General features: G+C 33.6%; 1 protein-coding gene across 3 annotated transcripts in view; it reads left to right on the top strand.

Moving 5' to 3' along the window:
• The first annotated feature begins 259 nt into the window (after positions 1-259).
• The window catches only part of LOC113110712 (CSC1-like protein 2), a 47042-nt gene continuing 40183 nt past the window's right edge, over positions 260-7118 (top strand). For all 3 annotated transcript variants that reach the window (XM_026274866.1, XM_026274864.1, XM_026274865.1), the window contains exon 1: positions 260-579. The gene's annotated coding sequence lies outside the window, so the exon portion shown is untranslated. The remainder of the gene's footprint in view (positions 580-7118) is intronic.

Here is a 7118-nt window from a genome sequence, read left to right as displayed (position 1 = left end):
AACGGAAATTTCGTGTTTTAATGCAAAATAATTTGTTCACTAAGTCCGATATACACTAACGTTTTTAAAACGCTCTTCACAGTAAACAATCATATAGGTGAATTAATTGTAACCGAATAACAAATTATAAAGTTTTTTTTTTAAACATGCAAGCCGTGAATCGAGGGCTTTTAATTCAAATTCCCCTTTTTCTTCAGCGAACCATCAGGACTTTTACGCTGAAAGGTATCCACGCGGGCCGCCATTTTTAAAACGGTTCCCCACACTCCGCCGCTTCACAGCTGAATATATTAAGCCTCCAAATAACCGGTATTTATATTCGCGAGGCGTCCTCGGTCCGTCTGTGCTGTCTCCTAAAGAAACAAGCACAGCCCGCACCTGTGTCAAAAAAGCAGTTTCAGACAAATTAATGCCCAGACAAGAAGTGCGTGTGCTTTTATTCCGATGAGGATATTATTAAATGGGGTTCTAGAGCTCATTTGTGCCGCGGTGGATTTGGAAGCGGATTTATTCTGTTTGGGATCTTGTCACCGGAGAAGGGGAAAACAGCAGAGACAGCAAATCCGATCGGATTGACAGGTTACACAAGTCTTTATTTCTATTCCGTTCATTTGTGAATATTTGCCGCAGTGATGTTGTAATTCTCGCTCGCGGTATTTTTTTTTTCCGCGCGCGTTCATTTGCGCGACGCGATACATTGTATCCGCTGTTTGTTACATTGTGTCTTTATTATCGGCGCGATTCATTAAAGCTGCACTCAACACATCCTTATTGTGTAACGCACATTCCCACCAGCCTGTGAACCTGTAAGAGGACAATCTATCTTTTGTTTAATCGCCTTTCTATTTCTGCGAATAATATATCCTATTTTAATCTGTTTTGATCTGATGAATGCATGGCTAATTATATTTTATAAGCTAATGAAAACATTTCTATATGTTTTTATAATTTTTTTTAAATGTATTATTCTGGTACATTTTAACTTCATTAAAAAAATGCAAAAACAAAATGTTAAATTATTATAAAACAAATATGCCATTATTGTAAATAAAATATCTTTAAAAAAAAAAAACATTTTATTTGTAGATAATAGATTGCACTCTTAGTCTTCCCCATGGTTTGCTGCTATATTATTTTAGGCAATGCTTCAGTTTTTCTCTTTTTTTCATGAATGAATATGGTCAGTCCTATAGGTTTAATTTATTTAGTTATTATAATAAGAAGTTGATGGAATTGGTGGCCAGTAGTGATTTCTACATTGATTTATTTTATATCTCTATAGTTTTGAGTGTAATGAGATTATCAGGTGGACACATAGGGGTCATTTTTCATATTTGGATCTCCCTTGTTAAGTTTCCTTATGAAGGATTTTTTAGTGATTTGAACACAAGCTTGATCGAGCAATAATGTTCAAATTCAGTGAATCCAAGCAGGTTTTATGTTGCTGTCATTAGTTTGAAAGCATGTGTTCGTGTCTGGACCGTTTCTTTATGTTACTGCTGTGATGATGTCCATTGTAATGAGAGTGCTGTCAATCAAAGGAGCATGCAAATTAACCAGACTGTCAGTTTGTGCATCTTTAACTCTTGAAGAGAGAGAAGAAGAGAAAAACTCCATTAAATTGTGCTGGTTTGATTCAATGCCTTGTGTTTTTGGTCTCCGGTTTGACCTGCGGGGTGCAAACGTGTAGAACACGCTGGTTTCCATTCACAGCCGACTGTAAATCAGGTTTGGATAATATGATTACCAGCTTTAATACGGTCTGCTCTCTCTGTCTCAGGTGTTGGCTTGAAAACAGGTTATGAAAGTGTCATGTTCAATCATCTTCAGCAATGGTCTGAACCCGTTTTCTTTCAAAAGATTTCCTGATAAGTGTTCTGAGAAACATGCTTATGTTCTGCTAGTGGTGTCGAACTGAATTGCAATCTGTTTAATCGTTCTGACTGAACATGACGTGCCAAAATTGATTAAAACCAATGGTGTTTTTGCAATTCTGTGCTGCTAGTGTTGCACAAATTCCATAATAATAACTTATTCCTGGAACCCAACAGTTTGACTGTCCCATGGGCTCAGTTTGAGTATCAGATATCTGACCCACAACTTATTTAATTACTAACTTTATCCATTTATTTATTGAAAGAACCGATTATATATATATTTATATAAATGTTTAAATAAATTACTTTTGCTTTTATAAATTATTTTATTTGTAAACAAATTCTAAATATCAATAAAAACTATTACGTATTTTTTGGGGCTTAAATATAAAGTTTTAAATTATATAAGAAATTGAAATATATGCATTTTTAAGATATATAACCGATTATATATATATTTATATAAAGTTTTAAATAAGTTATTTGTGCTAATATAAATTATTTTATTTGTAAACAAATTCTAAATATCAATAAAAACTATTACGTATTTTTTGGGGCTTAAATATAAAGTTTTAAATTATATAAGAAATTGAAATATATGCATTTTTAAGATATATAAATGGCTAATTTATTTTAAATGTTCTTTTTTATGTAAAGAATAAATATATATATTAGTTTTTATATAGCACACAAAATATAATTTATATAAATTCTAAATATTTTCAAATTTATATTTAATGTGAGTGCGTTATGTACGGTACTTGTATGTAATTTTATTTCTCTCACTGTAAAGCTTATATAAATGTATAAAATATATTTGAAGTCCCTCTCTGGAGTTTTTTTCTTCTACTGTTTAGAGCCTATAATTGAATGCCTGACTGTGTTTCACTGATGGAAAGGAGTAAAGTTTGTATTGAGTGTGATCTGTGGATAGAGGTTCAGTCTGAAGAGGATAGACATGTGCTTCAGCGTCTCTCAGCAGCTGCTCATAATGACAGATGACCCTGTGCTGGAAAAACCCTGTGGGCCGATCTGCATTATTATTAACCCTCCTGAGCTTCATCTGCAGATCTGTGTTCACCTGCTTCTCTGAGATTTAGCAAACTGACACCATTAGTGTGCATGTCCTCTATAGAATTAAATAGCAATATCACTGTCAAATTTCAATGCATTAATGATTTAGCTTGAAGGTTGTTGCCAAAGTTGCACCTAATTTAGGTTTTACTAAAAGTAAATACATGAACTACTTTTTTGTGACTTTAAACTTGATGTAATTAAATAACTGAAATTACAAAAAAAAAAAATATTAAAAATGACAAAAATACAAAACAAAATTACTAAAATGTTTACAGTTTAATAAAATAAAATGTTATTTTTTTTTTACTTTTTTTTACAACTTATTAAAAAACTTTACACACTTTATATATATAAATATATATATTAGTGTGTGTGTTTTGTCATTTTTATACCTTATTTATTTATTTATTTATTTATTTATTTTTATTTATTTTATTTTTTTTGGTTAAATAAAACAAACCAAAACTTGAAGAAGAAGGAAAAAAACATTTAAAAAACACAAAACAATTTATTTTATTTATTTATTTATTATTATTATTATTATTTTTTATTTTTTTTTTATTTTATTTTTTTTTTTGGTTGAATAAAACAAACCAAAACTTGAAGAAGAAAAAAACATTCAAAATACACAAAACAATTTATTTATTATTATTTTTTTAATTATTATTAATATATGTATTTTTTTTTTTTGGTTAAATAAAACAAACCAAAACTTGAAGAAGAAAAAAAACATTTAAAAAACACAAAACAGTTTCCTTAGCTAACTATTACAGTTTTAACTATAAAAGCTACAGCATGCCATCAGAAGTTTATCTGTCGGTGTCATCATACTTTTAGCACATTCATATGCGGTTGCTAGGGTATTCTGTGTGGTTACCAGGGCTCAAGTTAAAGGAGTGCATCCCCAAGTCTCTAATTTTCCAGATCTGGCTCAGGATCCTCGAAAAAGTGACCCACAAATCACTTGAACAGTTTGATTTGAGACTTTGTGCTTGTACATCCAAAGAACAAACCCTTAATGATAACCACAAATAACCATCACGGTTCTGAGACGTCATGTGTTCGCCCGCAGGGAGTCTGTCCGTGTGAGATAAGTGTGTGTGGTCACATGACGACCCGTGTGTCTGACAGACGCAGCTGCGCTGACAACTGATCTACAGCCAGCAGCGGCGATCCTCACTGCTGTGTCATGCTGCGTGCTTGTTATTTACTGCCAGCCGTTCTCAACTGGTGTGTCATGACCCAAAAAACACAAGAACCAGGGGGCCATCTCACACATCTCTACCCTAAACCTAACAAATCTACACCGCCTGTGGATCCATCTACGCCCCCTGGATCTTGTGTTCTGCAGTGAGGGGCTGCTGCAAAAAAATGCACGTTGTTCTGATAGACAGACGAATGCCTAATGCAAATAACAGAAAGGATAATATAAATGGAATATGCAAATCCTTAAACGTTGATATGCTGAGCAAAACAAAGCCACATGCACAAGTGACAAGGGTTCTCTGCTTCTGATGTTGTTTTTGTAAGTGTATTTTCTATGTCGTTTTAGCAGGCTTGGTGCTAACAATGCCGAGGTTGTGGGTTGAATTCCAAGGGAATGCAACTAGTGGTGGTTGAGGAGAGACCCCCTCATGATTGTAACGTGCTTTTGGGTGTACTATATAAACCCCTCATTCATTCTGTATGCATTGAATGCAATGTACATTGCTTTGAATAACACTTGTCTGCTAAAAGCATAACTATAGATGTCATTGGGCTTTCCTGAAACTCAACCAGTAGAACACTAATGTCATGGGTTCAGTTCCCAGGGAAACAAGAACTGATAAAATAAGTCACTTTGGATAAGGTGCACATTTAATCAGTTCATTTATTTCCTGGGAATCGAACCCATGACCTTGATGTCGTTAAATGCATGCTTTTCTGTTTGAGCTCCTGGAACATTAAGATCTAATCAACTAATTACAGTTTGTTAATATAATAACAGGTTTTATTTTTAATAGAGTCTTGAGCACATTTGAGCAACTAGGTGATTCCTCCCCTGGGAGACATTTTGCTCTTTGCCTAAAATATTCTTAAGTTAATAGAAAAGCAAACCTATAATTAATAGTGTTTTTTTTATCTTAACTCAAACTTAATATTTTGAACTGTAATTTGCATGACAAGTTCTGCATGCAATTACATTAGAAACATTCTCATGTTGTGAAAGTTATGACACTTCTCCTAGCGCTTCTGGTTGATGTTGATGCTTTTATCCAAAAAAACTTAAAGTATAATTCACCTTCAGTTGCTAATTCCCATTGACTTCCATAGTATTGGGAAAAAGACACTATTTAAGTCAGTGGGGAGCAACTCAAAGGTGAACTATCCTTTTAAATTGCTTTCACGATATGCATTCTTATAACTTTCATGCATTTTCTGGAATCGAGCCCATGACCTTGACATTGCTAAATGTATGCTCATATAAACGAGTAACTCCACTCATTTAGTCACTACAGTGTGGTAATATAGTAGAAGTGATCTTCTGGTATCTCTTGCACGTTATGCAGTTTGGTGCTTTCTCCTCTGGGAGTCCTTTGGTTGTTTGCCTAAAACAATGAGTAAAAAATCTAACCTGTAATTAGTGGTGTTTGTTAAATCAAGCATGTTGCTCAAAGGTTTTGCGTTATTGCAATCATTCATTTAAAATATATAAATCTAGTTCTTGTTTTTGTGTGGGCCATTTTAATCATTCTTTATTTTAGTTTTAGTGCATTTCATGCATTTCATGGAGATTGAACCTATGGCCTTGATATTGCAAAATGCATGCACTTCTATAATATAAGCTACACGATCAAATCATCTCATTACTTTGTTTGCATAATAATAGAGGTGACCTTTCACACTTCAGTTTGAGCAGTTTGGTTCTTCCTTCTCTAAACTGCTCTTGAGAAAAAGCCTGTGGCTAATTAATGTTTATTAAATCAACCCCGTTGAAGTGTAATTTGCATCAGTACAAGTTTTGCATGACAAACACTGCATGCATTTACCCTTAGAAAATGTGAGGATCTAGTTGCTGTTTTTGGCCGGGCTATTTTAGTCACTCATAAGTGACGTGACATTTAAAAATCGCATTATTTAATTCTTCTAGTCTGTTGTCGCAGAGATGCATTTAATTAACGTAAACTCAAATCCTATTGCATAACTACTTTTCATTAAAACACAAGGCTAATTATAGTAGTCACTCAATTTTTGTTTGTTCAAGTTTGTTTATTAAATATACAGCTTTTAATAAGCATGTTGTGCTCTCAGCTCAATTTGGCATGTATATTTCTTCATGCATTTATATTTATTTAGCTGCTTTTATCCAAGGGACGAGGTCCCTGAGAACTGAACCCATGACGTTGATGTTTCCAGCATCATTCTAGACTTTAAAAGCTTCTCCTGACTCTGTGACAGAAATGTAGCGATCAGCAGATCAGGAACAGGGATTCATGAGGGAGTTCCTCTCGCTCCAGACGTCTGCTGAGGTCACGGTCATCACCAAGTCTGCGAGCAGCTTCAAGATATTGATAACTCAATAAAAGCCGATGTGGTTTGGCAGGTCGCTGACGCTGGGAAAGTGTTTCCTGCTCGCAGAAGGAAGACGTGCCATTTAATGCACAAGAGAAAGCCCTTAATAAAATGCTTAAAGTTTTAATTCGATTGCTTCAGCACAAGAGCCAGGAGATGTTTCAGATTTCATATGGGGCATGTGATGCTGTGTAGATAACTCGATATATAACCTGTTTTTAATAAGTGCAGCGGTGCAGGACATTACTAAACGGATCAGATTATCTCAACAGAGAGCAGCGTAACAGTCAGGTTTACCAAGTAAAATCCTATTTGTTTGTTTTTTTTATGTGCATTTGTGATGCATCTATCTTGTAATGAGAACAACAAAAAGAGAAGCTTCATGGGTTTTCATGGCTTCAAATGTTAGAACCGTATTTCTACAGTTGTAAAGTACAATTATTATTATTGTATAAGTACAGTTCTTTTTACTGTGAAAAATCTAAAAATTTTAAATGACTTATTTTCTCTTTATTTAGATTTTTTTACATATATTTATTATTAAATATCAGTGTATTTTTTTTTTTTAGTTGTCATAATAGTTTTTTGTAATGTTTTTATTTTTAAAAATGA

Source organism: Carassius auratus, chromosome 11 (genome assembly GCF_003368295.1).
Source record: "Carassius auratus strain Wakin chromosome 11, ASM336829v1, whole genome shotgun sequence".
NCBI classification, from domain to species: domain Eukaryota; kingdom Metazoa; phylum Chordata; class Actinopteri; order Cypriniformes; family Cyprinidae; genus Carassius; species Carassius auratus.
Note: the sequence above shows the minus strand (reverse complement) of the source record. Positions and strands in the feature narration are given on the sequence as shown.